Source organism: Delphinapterus leucas, chromosome 17 (assembly GCF_059928025.1).
Source record: "Delphinapterus leucas isolate spDelLeu-1000000601 "Yukka" chromosome 17, BTC_Dleu_Yukka2, whole genome shotgun sequence".
NCBI classification, from domain to species: domain Eukaryota; kingdom Metazoa; phylum Chordata; class Mammalia; order Artiodactyla; family Monodontidae; genus Delphinapterus; species Delphinapterus leucas.
In genome coordinates, this window is record NC_143145.1 from 11,189,150 (window position 1) to 11,210,805 (window position 21,656).

The window sequence follows — 21,656 nt, forward strand, 5'->3', positions numbered from 1 at the left end:
TCAAATTGCTATATTGGAAACCTGAAACAAATATAAGTCAACTATACTTCAATTAAAATTTAAAAAAAAACGATGTCACTAAGGTCAGGTTTTCTGTTTCTTGCAAATACATGTATTATACATGTACTATATTCGAGGCACTGTGTGTGTGACAGCCTTCAGCCATCGGATCCATTCGATCTTCAGTGTCGACCTCAGCTGCCCAGAGCTTCCTAACTTGGGGTCTCACCCTTCCCTGGAAGCCTATATCTTGTGCCTAAGTGAGATGGGGGTGTAGAGACTCAGTCATTTGGGGCCAATGTGGGATGCTCTGACAGGCAATACTTAGTCCAGAGCTCCCCACTGGGTTGACTGACGGTTTGTTGAGCTAGCATTGCATTAATGTCCTTGAAAGGCAGTAGCAAGGAAAAATACTCCTAATGGGTAGAGTTTGGGGCATTGCATCTGGTTATCCATTTTGTGTGAAAAGATAATTGGCCAAGGAAGAGAGAAGGGGTGATATAGGGGTAGAGGACTAAGAAGTACAAACTATGTATAAAATAAGCTACAAGTATATATTGTACACCATGGGGAATATAGCCAGTATTTTATAATAACTATAAATGGAGTAGAACCTTTAAAATTTATGAATCACTATATCGTACACCTGTAACTTACATAATATTGTACATCAACTATACTTCAATAAAAAAATTCACCATGAGAAAAAGATAAGGGTCAAAAAGGGAGGGGCAATAAAGAGATGAATGCGAGAAAGAATGAAGCCGAAGAAAAATGGGGCAAGACAGAAAGAGAGTGCGGACGAGAGAGAGATACGAGTAAAAGAGAAAATAGCTCTCTATGGTAAAAAAAAAAAATTACACATTTTAAGGTGCAAATGAAAGATGAAGTAAACACTGGCAGTACACATTAAAAAGTTTCAAAATCCATAACACAGAGAGTTCCAACACATAAATAAAGGAAATAGATTGGGTTGACCTTTCTATTTCTTATGAAAGTAGTAGGTAAGTTGTTTAATTAATGATTTAAAAGAAGACATCAAGGAGAGAGAGGCATTCTGGATGTGCTGTTCACGCTGGCAGAATGGCACATCGAGGGGCCAGGTTTGGGCCTTTGGGTGCCCTGTCTTCCCGGTCAGTCCTTCAAGAAGCAATTCCAATCTTGGTGAGTAACCAGTATCATCAGGTACTGGTTATTAGTCCAGACTCCATTTTATGAACGAAATATGGAGAATATCGCTCTAATGAGGACTCAGGAGTTCTTGTTTGTCATCACATTTTTCCCCAGTGGGGAAGTTCCCAAGGAAAGTCAAGTCAGTATCAGTAGCTTATTGAACAAAGGCAGTAGACCCGCAGCATCTTTTAAAAGCTGTTTTGGGAACCCGTAGAGAACAGTTGAAAGAGCCCAGGTTTGGGGGGATAGAAAGATCAGGATCTGATTCTCAGTTCTAGCAGTAATTAGAGCAATTTTCTTATTCTCTCTGGACCTCAGTGTTTTATCTCATTTCAAAGAGGTAATGATTTTAAAGGATTGTTGTGGGAGATTAAGTGGGAATTCCTGGCACTCTAAATGCAGGCGTCCCCATTTCCAGGACATCAAAGCCTGAGACTGGGTAATCAGAGCTGCTGCTTCTTCCTTGTACTGTGCCACTGACCTTGACCCAATTTCCATCACCATGCAAACCACGTGGATCTATTAACATATCTTCCCTCAGAATGTCCAGTTGTAATTCAGCAGATGAACTAACAACTGTTCTGGGTCACATCTGAGATCTGAGGATGTACACAGTTACTCTGGTTGAATTTGGGTGATGTCCAAGTTTCCTGCGGACCACGTTTACAATGTCATGTCTTAGGAAGGGCTACTCTGGAAAGTACTGTTTATTACTCACAGATTGTTTTTAGTCTCTGCCAGCGGCCTTTTCTCACCTTTTTCCAATTTTTATTTATTCAACACATTCTTTTAGAATATCTATGACGTGCCAAGCACTGTGTGAAGCGTTGGGATACACGTCTTAGTAAGATCTGGTTCTGGAGATGAAGTGTGAGGAATAGAGACATTTCACTAAAATAAAAATGTGATCAGTGCTAAGACAGAATTATATCTAACATTTTTATGTCATTCTCTGAATCATAGTATCTTCTTGAGATACTGTTAGGGGAAAGTCCAATTTCCTAGTAGCATGTTTCCAGGAAGAAACTTCCACTCCCAGGAGAGAAATGAATTAGGACAGGAACATTTTTGCCTTTTTGAGCCACTGAACCGACAAGACAAGTGCCAGATCTGGGTGTGAAGTTTGTACACAGGTTTAGCTTTCTTTTCTTCCTCCTTGTTGGAACAGGCCTAAAATTGTCCGGTTTCTACAGGGAGAAAAGTTTAATATGATGAAAGCAGTGGTGGTGGAAGGAGTAGTTGGAGGCCTTATTCTGACAAAAGGTTAAAGCACATCCTCTAATTCACCTTCAGCAGTCATGAAACTTTGTTTTGTATTCATTCTTCTGATCCTCCTGTTGGTCATTCTTTTCTGCAGTTAACGTGTGCATTGTTCTCTACGTGTCAGGTTGTGTTTGTTTTTCATGTTAGTCAAATATCCTACATCCTTGCTAATTTTGTATCTGCTTATTTGATCAGAACTTGAGCGAGGGATGCATGAATGTCTGCCAAACGACTGTGACTTTGTTTATTTCTCTTTTTAGTCCTATTAGTACTTGCTTTATATACTTTAAAGCTATGTTATTAGATGTAAATTTAGATTTGGTACATTTTCTCATAGGTTGATCCTTTTGTTATAAAAAAAATTGCACCCTTTAATCTGTAGTAATGTTTCTTGCTTTAAAATAACTGTCAAATATTAGTATATATCAAACTTCTTTTATTAATGTTTGCATTGTATAAATATTCCCAACCTTTTTTTTTTTTTTTTTTTTTTTTTTTTTGCTGTACGCGGGCCTCTCACTGTTGTGGCCTCTCCCGTTGTGGAGCACAGGCTCCGGACGCGCAGGCTCAGCGGCCATGGCTCACGGGCCCAGCCGCTCCGCGGCATGTGGGATCTTCCCGGACCGGGGCACGAACCCGCGTCCCCCGCATCGGCAGGCGGACTCTCAACCACTGAGCCACCAGGGAAGCCCGTCACTTATTTTTGAAGGATATTTTCACCGAGTATAGAAGTCTAGGGTGGTCATTATTTTCTTCAACACTTTGAATATGTCATTTCAGTTTTTTCTGGCTCCTGTCTTTTCTCTTATGTAGTCAACGATCACTACTGCTGGTGCTGATGTCCATTTGAAATATCCGTCTCCCCACCTATCTATTTATCTGTCTATCCTTCTCCCACTGCACTTGAGCTGAGGGACAAACACATGCCTCCCACCCTAGGGTAGGCGAAGGGTGATGGCTCAACACCCTATGACTGTGCAATTAAACTCTCATTCTGCCATTTTCACCTCAACCCTTTAACATCCTCAAGTGAGACCTCCCGCCCTCTTTATTTGGTCTCTCCTGACTATATGTAGATTTACAATATGCCAACAAAAGAAATTTTGGAGAAACTACATAATTAATGTTAAAATACAGCCTATGGGTTTAGACTTATTGAGTAATTGTTATTTAATTTTCTGTAGTTTTCTCTTTTTTCCCAAAAGTTGTACGATGAACATTTGTTACGTTTACAACAGAATTTTGAGTTTTTTTTTTAAAGTGGAGTTAAAGTTATTACCTTGAAATGTATCCTGAAAGACTGTTTAATGATGGAGTGCCTGAATTGTAGTTAAATACCCAAATTATTTTGTTTTAAAAAAAATAACTAATCAGTCCTCTTCCTCGTCACTTCTTAGTTTTCTTAAGCATCTCAATTGAAATGTTATGGTTTCTATGTATTTAAATCAGATGTGAAGTCTTTTAAGGACCCACTGAATTAATCACAAAATGTATCACTTTAGGCATCCTTAGGATATACAGAACTTGTTTATTTTAAGTGAGGTCACTGAATAATGCCCATCTGTTTTTGCCTTTCTTCTCCTCCTTCAGGTTGATGGAGCGCCATGGAAATTCACCGAAGGCTGCTAGCCAGGAGGCTCAAGAAGGAATTGTCAAAAAGGAGAACTATCCAGACATTGTCTTTGCAGCCTAAACAGGAAAGAAAACTCATAGGTAAGTAATAATAGGTGCTCTGTGTGCTTGAGCACTCTAAGAAGGGTATTGTCTGGACCGGGGAGCTGCGGCTTTGGCTACACATTCAATGAACCAAGGTCTATGAGGTTCAAGTTCAGAGAAATGGATTTCTGCCACTGCAGACTCATTAGGGCTGATGCTATCACAGTGCTAAAAGGAAAACCTTATGTTCACCTCAGGGCTGCCAACTGTCCAGCTGCCATCTGCTTCAGCAATGGCAAGGAATGCTCTGAATTTGGACTAGAGAAAACATAGCCAGAGCCAGGCTAGCCAATGAGCCTAATTATAATAATGCTAATAATAGCAAACCTTTATTGAGCCCTTACCCTGAGCCAGCACTGCTGAGAGCAGTCTGTGTGCGTTACCCCGTTTAATCCTCACTACTCCAGTCATGAAGCTGGAGCTCTTATGAGGACAGTTTTGCATCTAAGAAATGAGGCTCAGACAGGTTAAGTAATTTGTCTGTGATCACTCAGCTGGAGCGGAGTAGAGCTGGGTTTTGCACTCTGGTCTGTCTAATGCTGTTGCTCAGAATCCCACCACTTGGTTTTTCTAACTCTGAAGTCCAGTCTCTCGGCAGGGCACTCTGGTCCTCCAGGATGTGACTCAGAGCATCCTGCCCCTTTCCCCACCCCCAGACCCCAGGGTCTCCCCTCCCTACCACCCAATGCCTCTTTTCTCTGGCCCTATCGCAGACTCCACGCCCTGCGCACATCTCGCGTTTCTAAGATCCTTTGCTTTTGCTCATTACTTGTGCCTTAAAGGTACATTCCCTTTTCCCTGCCAAACCAACTCTATCATCCATTAATTCTCTGTGCAAAGGTCACTTCCTCTGTGAATCCTGTCTCAGCATACGCCTCCCAACTCTTGGCCTCCTTAACTGCTCCTTTAGTACCAAGTTCATATTTAAGCACAGAGGTCAGCAAACTATGGCCTGAGGGCCAAATCTGGCCTGCTGCCTGGTTGTGTACGGCCCACGAGCTAAAGATAGTATTGTGTTTTTATATATTCGGAGGAAGAAATCAAAAGGAAGATATATTGTGGCACATGAAAATTATATGGAGCACAAATTTCAGTGGACATGAAGCAAGTTTTATTGGGACATAGCCATACTCACTTGTGGACATATCGTCTGTAGCTGCTTGTGTCCTACAATGGAAGACTTGAGTAGCTGCAACAAATACATAGGGCCCAGTGTCTAAAATATTTGTTGTTTGGCTCTTTATACAGAAACAATTTGCTAACTCCTGCATTGGAGTGCTATCAAGTGGTGTTTTGGAATAATGAGCACCCATGTGTTACTGATTATTATATTGCCTGTGCCCAGCACGGGGCCTTTCTCTTAGTAGACAATAATTTAATGAGCATATGATTGAAAGTTAAGTGAGTATGAAGGACAGATTCTACACCAAGAACCAGCAGTCTTGGACTCCAGTATCATTTCTGTCACTTACCGTTATCTGGCAGAACACTCAAAGTAGGGTAATTTGATAAACATTTTTCACAAAGGGACAGTGCAGTAATTCAGAGCTGGTAGCAGCAAACACGTTACCATCTGTCAACTGGAAGGGTCCAGAGGTGGGAGCAGTTTCAGGATTCCGGAAAGATAAAGTCACGTAGAGTTAGCCTACGTGAGCACCTATAGCTTCTGTAGAGATACACGGCAGCAGAGAGGGTCCTCTCGGGGAAGAAGCCAAGAAAAGAAATGCCCTGACCCCATTCTCCTCTCTCTTCCCACCTTCTACTGGGTCTCCCTATTGGGCAACTCATGCAGGCACGGGAGCCTTGTCAGTGTCATGCATGAAGATTGGCTCCTGGAACGCAGAGGAGGATGGAGAAGATAGCAATCTGGAAGGGCAAGGGAAGACATCCCACGCACAAACTTAGTGACAATCACATCTATTCCTCAGGCTTTAATTTCTTTACCTATAAAATGGGGGAGTTGGATTATCAGATATTTACAATAATAGTAACTGAAACAACAACACTGATAGAGGTTATTTGTTGAGACCTTATTCTGAACCATACATTCATTTTGTCAAATAGCCTTCAGAATAAATATTATCCCCATCATACAAATGAGAAAACTGAGGCTCAGAGAGATAATGCAGGATACTCATTCACATCGTTGTTAAATTGACCCCTCCCCCTTGAAAATATACTTTCCTGAAGTCCCTCCCTCATTTTTACTTACCCTAACCCCAATCTGGTTGCACTGTTTGGGGCAGTAGCTGTTTGGGGTTTCTACTGTCTTTGTTTTATTTATGATTATTATTATTTTTTTTAACATCTTTATTGGAGTATAACTGCTTTACAATGGTATGTTAGTTTCTGCTTTATAACAAAGTATCCCCATATCTCCTCCTTCTTGCATCTCCCTCCCTCCCACCCTCCCTATCCCACCCCTCTAGGTGGTCACAAAGCACCGAGCTGATCTCCCTGTGCTATGCGGCTGCTTCCCACTAGCTATCTATTTTACGTTTGGTAGTGTATATATGCCCATGCCACTCTCTCACTTTGTCCCAGCTTACCCTTTCCCCTCCCTGTGTCCTCAAGTCCATTCTCTACATCTGCTTCTTTATTCCTGTCCTGCTCCTAGGTTTGTCAGAACCATTTTTTTTTTTTGGATTCCATATATATGTGTTAGCATATGGTATTTGTTTTTCTCTTTCTGACTTACTTCACTCTGTATGACAGTCTCTAGGTCCATCCACCTCACTACAAATAACTCAATTTCGTTTCTTTTTATGGCTGAGTAATATTCCATTGTATATATGTGCCACATCTTCTTTATCCATTCATCTGTCAATGGACACTTAGGTTGACTTCCATGTCCTGGCTATTGTAAATAGTGATGCAATGAACATTGTGGTACTTGACTCTTTGAATTATGGTTTTCTGCCATCTTTAAAATTAAGCTCAACACTAACTAGTCAGCCTTGGGGTTACTTGATCAGCCCTTCTGGATTCACTAAGTTCACACAGCCCCCTCTGATCTCACACCTGGTTTCCCATGGACACCAGTTTCAGCCAGGGTCCTCCCTGAAAGATCAGAACTTCCAAAGAAACATGCACCCACCCCCACTCCATCCCCTGACCTCTTTCTTGTTACTATCATAACATAAAACTTGGGCAGGAGTCCTGGTAACAGAGATCTCATCAATAGAATTAGCCTGATGACAGATGTACCAAGTTTTTCCAAGAAACATGTTTGAAGGCTGAATGTTATAGGTCTGAACCCTGGTATGTTTCTTTATTTATTCTGGGCAATTTGCTCAACATTGGAACCCTTGTATATCATAGCATGGATGTGACCTCTTAATTATTCATGCCATTAATAATTGACACCATTAATAACACCGAAATACCATTAATAATTGAGTACATAAAATGGAATTCTCTGGAATTAATTTATTATTATTAATTTTCTGTGCCAGCTAGCAGGCCTCATTAAAATGGTGGTCAGGGTCTGTGCATCAAATTATTTTAACTAGTAATCTCCAGGTTTAAAAGGCCAAGGAATTGTGGAATTCACTTAAGCCACTTCCTTTCCTTGCCATTAACAGTGCCTCCTTTCTCCCTCTAGGAATGGGGGAAAGCTTCTTGTGAACAATTCTATAGAATTCAGCACATCTCACTGCTGGCTTATAAAATGGGGCCTAACAAAAGGGGAAAGAAAGCTACCGTTGGGAGTACAAATCCTTGCATCAAACCTGCCCTCAGGGCTACCGGTCCTCCCAGGCCAGGTCCAGGCATCAGCCCCTTTCCTGCCGCAGACCCCAAGGGCTGTGACCACTCCCCTTCCCTAATTAAAGCTTTGGCCCCTATTCTCTCCTCCAGGATCCCTCTTTCTTAAACTGACCAGAGAAAAATATCCCTGACTCCCCCCATCTCCCCTTGATGCTATCCCCGGAGACAAGCCCCTTGTCCCTTCTAGTAGTTTCAGAGCCAACTTTAATAGAGACACTGAAAGGAGAGAACAAGAATGATCTACATGAGTCGTGTACACAGGCTCAATTCTTTGATTTTACAGAGGTCCAATTCTCATGCAAGCCACTGGAATTCACCCAGCCTAATTTCCTTATCTACAGAATGGTGGAGTGCTTACAGCAAAGTAAGAGTGGTAACCATGGAGAAGCACCGCTCCAGATGCTCATTCTAGGAAGGAGCTGATACCCAGGTGAAGAGGGGCTTCAGCAGACAGACTCCAGCTGTCAGTGCCTTCAGGGTCTGCTCAGGTGTGGAGAACTGCCTTGCCCGGTATCACAGCCTTCTCAGGTAGGACGACCAGCTCACTTGGTTTCTTGGCACTAAAAGGTCTGGCACCATAGGATGGGTCTCTGGGCTGGAGTCTGACCCCATGGGCACATCCTTACAAGCAGAGGCATTTGCCCTCAGCGTTGGACGAGGACCATGGTTTGTGAAGTTTTGGGTGCATTGTCTGGAACAATGGACCACAGTGATTCCACTCTTCCACCCCTCCCCCATGCCAGCTGAGCTGAGTACAGCTGCCACTAAGCCCACTGGGATCTTTGACAGGAAAATTAATGTGATATGTTCCTCCCATGAAGTCCCATAACACTCCGTAACTTTCTAATGGTGCTCTCCACAAGCCAGCTTTTATTATAGCTATTGCTGGAACCTGTCTTCCTCTCTCTCCTGGGCCTGTGAGCCTCAGACCCCTTGCCAGGGACTGGCATGTTTGTGTGTGAAGAAATGAGCAAATGGGTGGTACATTGCAACCTATACTTCCCTCTCTTATATGCCTATTAAAGTTTAAGAGGGCTCCCAACTGGTAGGGGTTCAACGTATATGAAAACCTGTGACATCAAAAATCGACATTCTTCTCCCACCTCCACCTGAATTCCTAAGACTCATTTTGCTTAGCTCTTAGGTTTGTCTGTGCATGAATAAATATGTTAAATAATAGATGCAAGGTCATTTTAGGAATTATTTATATGAGAGATTAAGCCTAGAAATACTCTGTGTCTCTGTTTAAACATAGTTTAATCCAGTCTTTGATATAAAGCAAAATGTGTCAAATTGCTATTCTAAATTGTACTGAGGTTTTCTGATAAAAAGAAATAACCTAATACTGTCTAGTAGCAGGTTCTTATTACTAATCTTCTCTTAGTGGATTGAATGGTTCAGTTAGTTTTTTAGGATCTTTGAAAATCTTATCTGTGCATTCCGGAGTCTTTTCTCTTGTGTCCCTGGAGGTATGTATAAATAGATTCCATCATGTGCTCTAGAATGCAAATTGTGGCGGTTTTTCCATCTCTCTGACCTTGTTTAACCCTCCTTCTGGATTTAGTCTTCCTGATTAACCAGAGGGGGAAAAATTCATAGTATCACTTGGACACTTTGATGAAGGATACTGAACCCCTGTGATAGAAATCGTCTTCTCCCTGATGAAACTTATCAACTATTAATTAGTCCCCTCAGCTGACCAGGGATCCATCTGCATCAGATGGTATTAAATGTTATAGGAAAAGGAAACATCTGGGACTCAGAGGCCCATGAATTTGAAACGCTTTGCCTTCCTGCCACTGGGGTTTGAAATTGAGTACTGCTCTAAGTTAAGTTTAAAACTCAGCTCCAGCAAAAAATGTTAGGTCTTATGTTAGCAGGTATCATCATCTGGCATATTAAGTGTTGATTCATTTATGTGTTTATTGTCTATCTCTCTCCGATATACAGAAGTTCTTCGTGGGTAGGGATTTTTGTGATCGGGACCTAGGACAGAAATTTTTTATTTGTTGGGTGAATGAATCATGAATTTCTGAATGTTCAAACTCATAAGATCTCAAGTGGAAGGGACTGTCAAAGCCATCTAGTCTAACGCGCATTCCATACCCATCTTAACAGTCATCACCTTGAACATATGCCATTCCAGGAAAAGGGGCTTGTCATCTCCCAGAAAGGCAACCCAATTATTTTGCTTTGCGGCATAGAATAAATTTACTCACAGGGAACTTTATCCATAAAGTCATAGCTGTTTTTGTACTTGTTACAATGGAATGAGCCTTACAACTCCCCCATAGAGTTAGTACTTTTCATAAAGTCAAATGCGATTTTTTACAAACATTTATTAAATCCCTTCTTTACTCTAGGTGCTTTGCTTACAGTAATTCACATAATAGGGCAACGAGGTAATCTTTAGTGTACCCATTATCCAGATGAGCCAAGTGAGCTTCAGAGAGGGTCTTATGAAGGCATTCAGCTAAAAAGTGTCGGAGAGTTCAGTTCTGAATTCAGGTCTTAGTGTTATCATGCCCATTGCTCAAATAATGAGTAGTACTTGCAGAACACCTGCACAGCTCACCAAATGCTCCAAGATATCTGTATTACTTGAAATTTATTAGCATCCCATAAGTAAGGAAGGCATTAATCACTCTGAAACTAGAGGTCGAGAGGCCATAAATAGTGGAGTTGAGTTAAAAACAAGTCAACTAAGAGCAAATTTCATAGTTTTTACACTAATACCATATTACTACAAAAAAGTATCTGATCCTCACACTGCTTCAAAAAATTGATATTTATTTCAATCACCTAATAAACACATTATTAATAAACACATTTATTTTTTTTTTGCGGTACGCGAGCCTCTCACTGTTGCGGCCTCTCTCGTTGCGGAGCACAGGCTCCGGACGCGCAGGCTCAGCGGCCATGGCTCACGGGCCCAGCTGCTCCGCGGCATGTGGGATCCTCCCAGACCGGGGCATGAACCCGTGTCCCCTGCATCGGCAGGTGGACTCTCAACCACTGCGCCACCAGGGAAGCCCTAATAAACACATTATTAATAAACACAAATGTATTCCAATTATAAGCCATGGCTGGAACTGAAGGGGAAAAGATGAACCAAGCATAGACCCTGTATCGTATGGGTTCACAATCTTGTTGGAGAGATAGGGACAGTCATAGAAAGGTTTAGGAACATCATGGAAGGAAGTAAGAGTTAGGTGTCAAGCTTGCTTTGGGAAACCAGGGCAGGGCAGGTGTTTCATCCTGCTAGTCTTTGCAGTTCGTTGTGAACACATCATTTTCCCCTAGAAGATTGTTAATATCTGGAGGGCAAGAGATGGTGTCTGGGACATTTTGACGTCCTCTTAGCATATGGCACAGAACTTTGCCCAAAGTCTGTGCCAGTGATAGTGTATGATACAAGCAGCTTTTAGACCATGGCATAACCACTCAGATGCTCAAATAAATCAATAACCCTACATGTAATAGGTTGGGCTGTTTTGGAAGTGTCTCCCCATGAGAGGACTGTTGGAAGTGGCTAAGTGACTCAGCAGAGAGGTGGACCACCAAATCAGGGGCTGGAACTTGGAGGGAAAACGTGTGGTGAGAGACAGGCCAGGTAATTGGAGCTCCCGTGGAATTTCTGATGAACTTAGGGAAGCTCTTCAAGGAGAGGTTATCCATATTGGGAATCTGCCACCCCAGAGGGCACAATGATCAGATGATGTCCAAGCCTGTCTCAGCTCTGGGGCAGCCTGAGATAGCCTGTGAGGGAGAAAAAGAGAGGAAAAGAAGGGAGAGAAAAGAAGCTGGCTGGGTATATGTGCCTTATTGAAGGCCCTGAGGCATGAAGCAGGACCCCAAGTTGGCATAGAAGTGAAATCTTAAATTGTATTAGTGGGTGGTGTTATATACTGATGGATAATTTATTATTGAAATGAGACTGTTTTCACACCTGAAGGTCACTAGAGGGTATTTTATGTGTGTGTGTGTGTGTGTGTGTGTGTGTGTGTGTGTGTGTATAAAAATCAGAGATGGCCTGGAAAAGTTAAAGGCCTATCTCTATAAGTCTGTTGTATAGATTTAAAGGGACAGCTGAAAGAAAGAAGAAAGCTACTTGCTGTTTGTGCACTGTGGAGTCCATCATGATCAACGAAACTTGCTTATGTTGATGTATAGACTGTTCAGGGTGCCCACTGCCTCTATAAAGGCTCGCTGTAAAGCAAGTACTGAACGCTATTTTTGCTTTTCACCTTTTTTTGTAAAAGTGAAAATCCTCTTCTAATTTCTTGTGGTTAGGTACTAAAGTAGGTCTTTAGTAAAAGTGAAGTGGTGTAAAGCTGATTTCCGAACAGTGGGGATACCTGTAATGCGGGTTCCAGGATTTCGAATCTTGCACTGTTATTTAAAGTTATAACGTGAGCACTTCTTCATACTCAAAAAAATTTACATAACTATTTCATGGCTGCATAATGATCCATTCAATGCATGTGCTTCCCCAGTGATTTTGGGGATGTTTGGGTTGTTTCAAGTAATTTACATCTTACACTCAGATTACACTTACATTTTACATTTACATTTTACACATTTTACACTTATTACTCCATGTATAACCATGTAAGGCAGCTGGAACAAGTGAAGTTGAGTTCTAATTCTTTTTTCATAAAGCATTGAATTAAGTGAATTACTACTGCTCACCCAGGGGAATGGACCTGAAAATTAGATTTTCAGGAAGTTTGGGCTTCTTTCAAACAATGGGCTGATTGTCCCACTTGAATTAACTTCTTGGGAATGATGCTAGACAGCAAACAGGAGGAGGCAGTGTCCTGCTCAGAGCAGGGCTCTCAGCTCTCCAGTTAGGTCTGCTACAGCTCCCGTAGAAGATATTATAGAGTCTGAGGATTTAACAGTGAACAGATCCTCTGATTATTTTGACACTGGGATTGATAGTGCATGCGACCTAAGAAAATCCCTTTCCCCCAGAAGTCATTGGACATATCCTGCATCATTAAGCCCCAGCACCCTCATTATTTCATTAGGGCTAAAAAATAACCTTGACTTGTGAGCAAGACAGACTCATTAACTCATTTAGTATATGAGGAAATTGAGGCTCAGAACTTTTCCAAACTCAATCTGCTATTGGGTAGCAACACCTGAGGACCAGAACCTAGGCCTTCTCTCTCCTAGTTCCCTCTGTATATTCATATATATGATTTCATATATATATAATTCATATGTATTTTATGTATATATAATCTTAACACTATTTGCAATAATCTGATATTTATATATACAGATATAAAACCTTGACACTATTAGTGATAATCTGGGATTGGAATACTTTGCTTGGATAATGAAGGCCTTGGAATGTGATGTGGTCTGATTTCACTGGTGCAGTGCGTGTTTGACAATTCTTCAAATTCTTGAATTGCAAGCCAGAGCCATGCATTTAGCAATTAGGAAAACTCAGTGAAGTATGGCCTCACAGAGGGAGAAAGCTTTATTCAAAGTGCTTTTCAGAAAATATAGCATTTCCTTCCCTTGATGAATACAGTGATCTAAGCGTTCCATTATTCAAACACGGGGTGAATAATAATAAGGCGCTGGTTGAAACTATTAAGGAGGGAAAAATACTTGGAGGGATTTATAAGTCTTTGTATTTAAACTTATTCGACCTCTTCTCTTGGAGAAAACATTCCCATGACTCAGTTTGACTCCTTTGCTGAATGTTATTTTATTTTCTGTTCAGGTCAGAGTTGCTAAGAAATCCTGGCTGTTTCCAGTGTAAGAGGCAATGGGTTATAGAATCATCAGAAGTAGAGTTGGGGAATAGCTGCAAAGCTATTGCCTTCGTCCTGTGGGGACGAATGCTGGATTCCACCCTATAATATGTTCCTCGTGTGGTGTAGCTGAATCTGATTTCAGTGGTGGGTGTAACCAGAGACCTTTGCCCCCAAATTCATTGCAAGCGGCTGTGGACAACAAAGGCCACTAGAGGACTGACAAGGGGTCCTCTTGGAATGAACGTCATCCAAAACCCAGCACAGAGTTTTATTAGAACCAGGGAAGGCGACAGAACTACTGGTCGTGACTCCAAAGAAGCTAAAGAAAACCCACACGATTCAGAGACTAATGCAAAGTTATTTCCAGAGCCAAAGGTTTATATCAAATAGTTTTCCTCTTTGACTGAGGGCAGAAGAAAGTACTCATATTGTTGAATTTGGGCCACTTATTTTGGCTTTTTCTTTTTCAACTTTTCTGGAAAATGTGACCATAAACCTCTCTAAAACAGCATCTTCTGTTGGTTAAAATTGGACACACATCACCCGATATAACCAAGGTGCTTATGAGTGCTCAGTAGAACTTAGCCTTAGCTTAACTTGTTTCTTTCTTGGCAATATCCACTTATTTTTTTATTTTATTTTATTTTTTCGCGGTACGCGGGCCTCTCACTGTTGTGGCCTCTCCCGTTGCGGAGCACAGGCTCTGGACGCGCAGGCTCAGCGACCATGGCTCACGGGCCCAGCCGCTCCGCGGCATGTGGGATCTTCCGGGACCGGGGCACGAACCCGTGTCCCCTGCATCGGCAGGCGGACTCTCAACCACTGCGCCACCAGGGAAGCCCTATCCACTTATTTTTATGATTTTTGTAAGGGAGAAGGCATTCCTTTAAGAATTAATGGAAAGAGTTGTAGACAGAAAAGTAGCTTTTATCAGTTATTAGTATGTTACTCCAGGAAAAATTCTAAACTTCCCTGAGCCTTAGAGATAGCTAGCATTTTCATAAATAGTCCGATGACTTGGGGCGCATCATTGCCATTTTACAGACGAGAAAAATGTTACCGAGAGAAATTCCATACTCACACCGAAAACAGAGTTAGTAGGTACAGAGCTAGACTCCGAAAGCTCATTGCTAAAACTCAGTGACTATGCTGAGTCCACTTTACAGTGTATTTTCTCTAGATGGTACTATTCATCGGGCATCTGTCTGTCAGGCCTTCTCTAATCATGTACTTCATCAAATTTTGGACCACCATGGACATAAACTTTTTCTTGATAGAAAAACAACCCGGTTTAATTCTGAACTCCAGTTTGCTTTCAGTCTTCTCCCCTGTATTTCTTGATCTGGTCTGGCATTACATAGTCTCTGTGAACCGTGGATGGAGCAATTGTTTGATGTTTAGAATATGAGAGCACTCATAATATTGTTTCCAGAAACATGCTACTTTCTGACCCATCCCAAATAACCCGTCACCCACCCATGGAGGCTTAGAATCATTCTGTTATGCATGCATGACACTCTAATATAGTTTTTACTTTACAAAAGAAGGTTTTTATTTTATAGTCAAATCAACTAGATTTTGAACTCAAAAGAGGTCAGATGCTGGGTTTTCTAAACTTGTTGGTTGAATTCAGTTAGGCACATAGATTGATTGTAGGGCTTTCTTTCCAGACCCAAGTAAATAAAAATTCACATGGATACATACACACAAAGCCACCTAAACAGACTCATTCTCACACTTAAAAAAATTTAATGAGCCCCTCTTGCATACAAGCCACTATACTAGACAGAGAACCATACATATGCAGTCCCTGCCCTCATGAAGCTTTCTGGCTAGCTGGGAAGACATGTTTGTACAAACAATGGCAAGTGCACTGAGGTTAACGAAGTATAGTGTGCGCTATGTGGGCATGTCCTTAATTAGCGTGGGCAGAGATTGCTAAGAAGGCTTTCTGAGGAGTGTAGCATTTGAGCTGAAATATAAAGGGTGATGAGAATTAATTAGGTAAACTTGGGGTGGGGAGAAAGATCAGTGTAAACAGAAGTAGCCAGCATGATGAGACAGCCTATGACACCTTTATGAAGACAACAGAAGCCCAGCATGGCTAAAGTCTGGAGATGAAGTCATTGTGGTGGGTTGTGATGAGAGGCTTAAGTGATGGATCAAGAATTTGGATTTACCAAAGGCTGAGGGTATGAAGGGTATTAATACACTTTAAATTTTGGAATGACCATATCAGATTTGAGCTTAAAAAGAACATTACAACTCTATGTGAAGAATGCTTTTGAAGGGCAGAAGAATGGATTTGAAAAGACTAGTAAGGATGCAATTATAATACAGCCACATATGCTGATGGCCTTGACTAGGATGAGGAGGGAAGAGCAAAAGAGGATGGAGACAAGTGGATGGATTTGAAAAATATTTAAGGAATATAATTTATCAGCTATTGGGAATTTGTTCCATGTGGGACGATGAAAAAAAGAAAAGGTTCAGGATTAGGCTGCAAGTTTCTGGTTTTAACAGCTGTTGGATGATGGGGAAACTACCTGTTGTCCATAGGAAAACCTAGGGTGAGATGGTCATAAATACTATACTACCTGGTATTTATTGCGCATTTACTATGGACCAGTGCAGTGACCATTCTGAGTGTTTCACATACATCTACTCATTTAATTTTTTGGCAACTCTGAAGTATATGCAGTTATGAATAGTTTGGTCCTATAGCTGGTACATGGTAGTACTGGTACTTCAACACAAATGGTCTGATCTCAGAAGCCTTGAGTTTACTTATTACCCTATTTGAGGGTCCTTGTAGAAAGGCTGAATAGAAAACCAAATGAACAGTTCTGAAGCTCAGAAGCAACGTCTGAGCAAGAGATAAATTAGGGAGTCACTGTAGTAGTCATGATAGGCTATAAAATCTCAGAAGTTTAACACAATAAATGTTTATTTTTGTTCACACAAAGCCCAGTGTGGATGGTGGTCTGTTGGTTCTCGTAGGCAGTTCCACTCTTAAGTGTTAACTCAGGGATCTAAGGCTTCTTCCAGCGTGTGGCTCCACCACTGCCCGGGGCCTTCTTGGAGTCCTTGGCCTGTTCCTGTGCCTTTAACCAGCTGATGAGCTAATGGGAAGAGAGTGGAGGATTTCTCAGGATGATTTTAGAGGCCAGATCTGGAAGTAGTGCTCATCATTTCTATCCAGATTATAGTGGCCAGAGCAATCCATGTGGCCACAACTAGCCACTTACATTTAGCTGTGTGCTCTGAGGAGCATGAAGAGATTTTTCAGAAAATATATAGACGGCGATTGAGCCCAAAGGAGTGAATAGGCTCACCTGGTGAATGACTATAGAATTAGAAAGATGGCCTATGTCAGGTATCTGACAAGCTCTCTCTGATAATGATGATGAATAACAATAGCTAAAACTTTTAAAGCACTTTACTGTGATCTAAGAACATTTACATATATTAATTCATGCACTCCTTACAAAAGTCCTTTTATGTAATGCCATTATATGTATATACACACACACACACATATAGACACACACACACACACACAAAGCTGCAAAGATAGTAAATAACTCACTCAAGGTCACAGAGCTCATAAGTGACAGAACGAGAATTCGAATGCAGGCAGTCTGCTTCCAGAGTCTGTGAGTTTAACCTGTGTCACATGCTACATAATTACTATCTTCAAATACTTGAAAAATGTCACATTAATATGTAAGTATCTTTGCTGTGGATTCCCGAGGGATAGGACTATAACTAACAAACGGAATTTAAATGATGATAGATTCAGCCCAGAAGAAGCCAGCTGTCTCTAACAGAGCTGTCTGGAAGGAAGGAAACTGCACCCTGAGGTAGTGGGACCAGTGGAGGTACTCAGGCACAAGAAGAACAAACCCCTGGCAAGGACGTCACAGAGAGGACTCGGGCATCAAATGAGTGCTTGGGAAAGGTAACATTTATGTTCTCCTCCCACCAACGAAACTTATAAGAATTTGTAAGTATACATTTGACAGTTCCTCCTTGTGAATGTATAACCCTTGCACCCCTCTAAGTTCTGAGTTAACTACTTAAAGTAAATTTCAGTGCCTGGCTCTCCTAAGTATTGGACTGAACTCTGAAAGTAGGAGGAGAAAGGAAAGAGCACATAAAAGAAGAATCAGCCCTTAAAATTCTTACAATTTACTTAGATAAGACATACACATGGATATCATTCTTGTGAATTACCAGCAAGCAATCTACTTAAAATCTAGCCTGGAAGGGACCGGGAAGTGACTTACAGATGACAGAGCCTCTCAGGATTGGCTCAGGTGTATGCATCTCTGCTCCAAAGTCCCTTTTGCTTTTCACTATCAAGGTAGTTGATACTTTAGCATGTATCTGAATCACCTGGAGAGCTTGTTAAACCAACCTCAGCTTTCTGATTCAGTCTGTTGGGTTGGGCCCGCGCATTTGCATTTCTAACACGTTCCCAGGTGATGCTGATGTTGGTCAGGTGATCACACTTTGGGAATCACTGCTCTAATGTAAGACTTATTGCTCAAAACCATGATCCTCTATTTATGTGTCTAGTTCTCCTTCAGACTGTGAACTCCTGAAACGGGACTGTCTTGTTTGTCTTTGTATTTCCAGGGTCTAACCCACTGTTTGTCTCTCAATTAACTCGTGTTGACTAAATAATTGGAAAGAAATGTGTGGTTTTCTAGAAATACAAAGAGGGAAAGAAACTATCTATGGGAGTCAGTTGGGGGAGGAATCCAAGGGCCTCTCCTCCCACAGATTCGGAAACATGATTCATGCAACGAGGTGCCTGAACTGAAAAGCAGCTATCCATACACAAACTACCCCGTTTCACAGTTATGCACACTAGGACTCCCGTCCTCAGATGAGCATCAGAATCTTTTTTTGTCACCTCTCTTCCTTGTCATGTTTCTTCCTCTTCTCTCAAGCTACTTCATGGAAGGAAAATATTCTTTCTCGTACATTGAATTTAATTTTCCTCCTCCTCAAGTCCATTCCCTTTGGACTGGCTTTGGCTGAACTTTGCAATCTTCACTGAAGAGGGAACCCTTTCCCACTGTTCTCCGGGAGAGCAGCCCCTTTGAAGTCACAGCTGGCTTGACTAAACTCATTTCCTCTCTGCACGATGTGCGTCTGATGCAATGCTGGCTGACGCTCCCTCTTGCCGGCTCCCGCTGTTGAACCCTACCCAAGTGCAATGTTTAATGTGAGTGTTTGGCTTGGCTTAAATTTGGCCAAATCATCTGTACTTTGTTTCATTTGAAAGCCCTACTTCTCTCTCTCTCAGTCTCTCTCCCTCTCCCTCAACTAGTTCATTCCAGATGTTTTTGATTTGTCCTTTTGTGGTCTGCTCCACCCAGTTCCTAAATCAGTAAATCATTTTCATGCTTCTTCCAAAATCTAAGGAAAGAAAGTGCTCAATTAGAGAGAGAAACTGATTATAGGTTTCCTAGAGCTTACACTTAGGGATGGCTGCTCCCCTCAGGAAATACCTTTGAAAGGTAAGAGAAAAAGCCTCATAATTGGGAACACTTGAATTTGGCTTTTTTAACTCTAGCATCTCGAATAAGAGTAGACATTGTTGATGTGCTAATATTATAAATATTAATATTTATAATATTAAACTAATCCCTTGTTTTGAGACCTGATGTAATTGCTATTCTTGTTTGAAGTCCTTCCGTTACTTAAGTAAAATAGAGATTCCCATTCTGTGAACCTATATGTGAGCAATAAAACACAGTAATATATTGAATATAATAGTTATGGCCTTTTCCCCTCTCCTGTCATCTCTTATACTTCTCAGCATGTTGATTGTAGTGATGAGGGTCAGGGTAGACAGGATGCAAGAAGGGAGAAATGTTTGCCTTATTATCATTATGAAGAGTAAAGAACTTCCCCCTGGCGGGAACCATAGATCTGGTAGGCTAGCAAGGGAACTTAGAAAAGTCAGTAAACTCCTTGAGTTTGGAGAGAGAGTTTTGGATGTTTTTGAGAGTAGAGATAAAATATTGAGGACATCTGACTATATGAGATATTAGAAGAAAAATGAAAGATTTTAAGAAATTTTATGTGTGTTAAGAATGTAATTTCTCTTTGGTGTCTTTTAAAGTGGTGTTAGTTTAGTCAGCACTTACAGTTCTTCCCAAGACTTTTTTGGAGGGGATATGGATTTTCTGTTGGATTTGACACTAATATGAGACCTACCTTTCAGGTGACACCTATTAAAAATTGTGCTACTGGGCTTCCGTGGTGGCGCAGTGGTTGGGAGTCCGCCTGCCAATGCAGGGGACGTGGGTTCGTGCCCCGGTCCGGGAGGATCCCACGTGCCGCGGAGCGGCTGGGTCCGTGGGCCATGGCCGCTGAGCCTGCGCGTCCGGAGCCTGTGCTCCGCGGCGGGAGGGGCCGCGGCAGTGAGAGGCCCGCGTACCGCAAAAAAAAAAAAAAATTGTGCTACTTATTTTGTTATTTCATCCTGCCATTCGTCTGTATTATCTGACACCATGATACAGCAGAAGGAGAATGACCTTTGGAGCCACACAGACGCTCTTGTTTTTTTTGGGGGGGGGTGGGGGGGAGTAGGAGGGTTCTTTTTTAGTTACTCAGGGTATAATGTATGTAGTTAGGTTAGTGACTTCTCCGAACCATTTCTGAAAAGTGAGTGTATTACTATCCAACTTGTGCGGCCATGATAAGAATTAAATGAGATCCTTTAAACTGCCTGTCACTTAGTAAAATTTGTAACCGGTGTGTTTAACAACCAGGACTCACGGACTGTAATCAAAGCACAGCTTCAATTTTGTATTCAACTCTATTCTTTAATTATTGGGGGCATTTACACAGGCCAGTGGTTGAAAATTTTGGCAGATTACATCATTTTTTGGACATTTTTGGATAATAGAAAATCAATCATGTTCTATATCAAAAACAGACGAGTCAGAAATGTTCAATGAATAATTGACATGATAATCTCCAAATTAATACCTAAGTTTTCATTCAAAAATAAGACCTCGCCCCTTAATCCACTAAAGTGGGGCAGCTCCAATAGGCCAGTCTATGCGGAAGGAAGGGAAGTCCCTTTCGGTAAGATTCCTGTATTTAAATGGCTGATCTTTCCAATGAGATTCCATATCAGGAGATTGCAAGAAAATGGTTTTAATTAAATTGAATTCGTCAGGTTTGCCTAATTAACATATATATAGAGATGTGGTATGGTTGAGTGTTCTATAAATATTTGTTGAATTAAAGAGAATGAGTTACCATGAACTCTGACTTTGCTACTAATTGGCCGTGTTATCTCAGGTGAAGCATCACCTCAAAAGTCAATTTCTTATTTATCAAAGGGTTATTTTGCTGATATCACCTCTAAGCCCTTTTAGCGTTCAAAGCCCCACAATTTTGTAATTCTACACAAGGATTTTTCTCATTATAATAGCTTTACATGTGTACCTTCTCTGGTCAAGCAGATGGCAAGGGGAATGTGGGTCTGGACTGTGTTATCTGTGTGTTTATAGGTGTTAGAGTTAATAAAATTGGTTTCACTTCCAACTTCTGTAAAGAACCCAAGTGTTCTGAATAAGAGAGGCTATGATGGATCAACGGCAATGGCAAGGATGCTACTATTGGGTAACCTTTCTAATTGTTGGTGTTTTGGGGGATTAGGAATCAGTTAAAGGACATAATGTCCCTACAGTGTGGTTTTTCAGAGTCTGTTCTTCGGTTTTTCTTCTAGAGATTATAGTCTTTGTGTAATTTTTGTAGCTGTATAGACAGGGTTAGGTAATTGACAAGTCTCATATGGAAGTGCCATCCGTGAAAGCTCAAATGAGGGAGTGACCACACCACCTGTGGGGTTCAGGGAAGCTTTCACAGAAGAGAGGAACTTAGCAGAGTCTCAGGAAATGATTACGTATTTATGAGGCTGAAAGAGGA

General features: G+C 41.4%; 1 long non-coding RNA gene across 1 annotated transcript in view; it reads left to right on the plus strand.

The window, feature by feature from the left end:
• Positions 1 to 20,260, plus strand: part of LOC111164429 (uncharacterized) — a 79,944-nt gene extending 59,684 nt beyond the window's left edge. The window contains exons 2-3 of the long non-coding RNA XR_002642060.3: positions 4,027 to 4,149; positions 8,262 to 20,260. This is a non-coding gene — a long non-coding RNA (uncharacterized LOC111164429). The remainder of the gene's footprint in view (positions 1 to 4,026; positions 4,150 to 8,261) is intronic.
• The last annotated feature ends 1,396 nt before the right edge of the window (positions 20,261 to 21,656 follow it).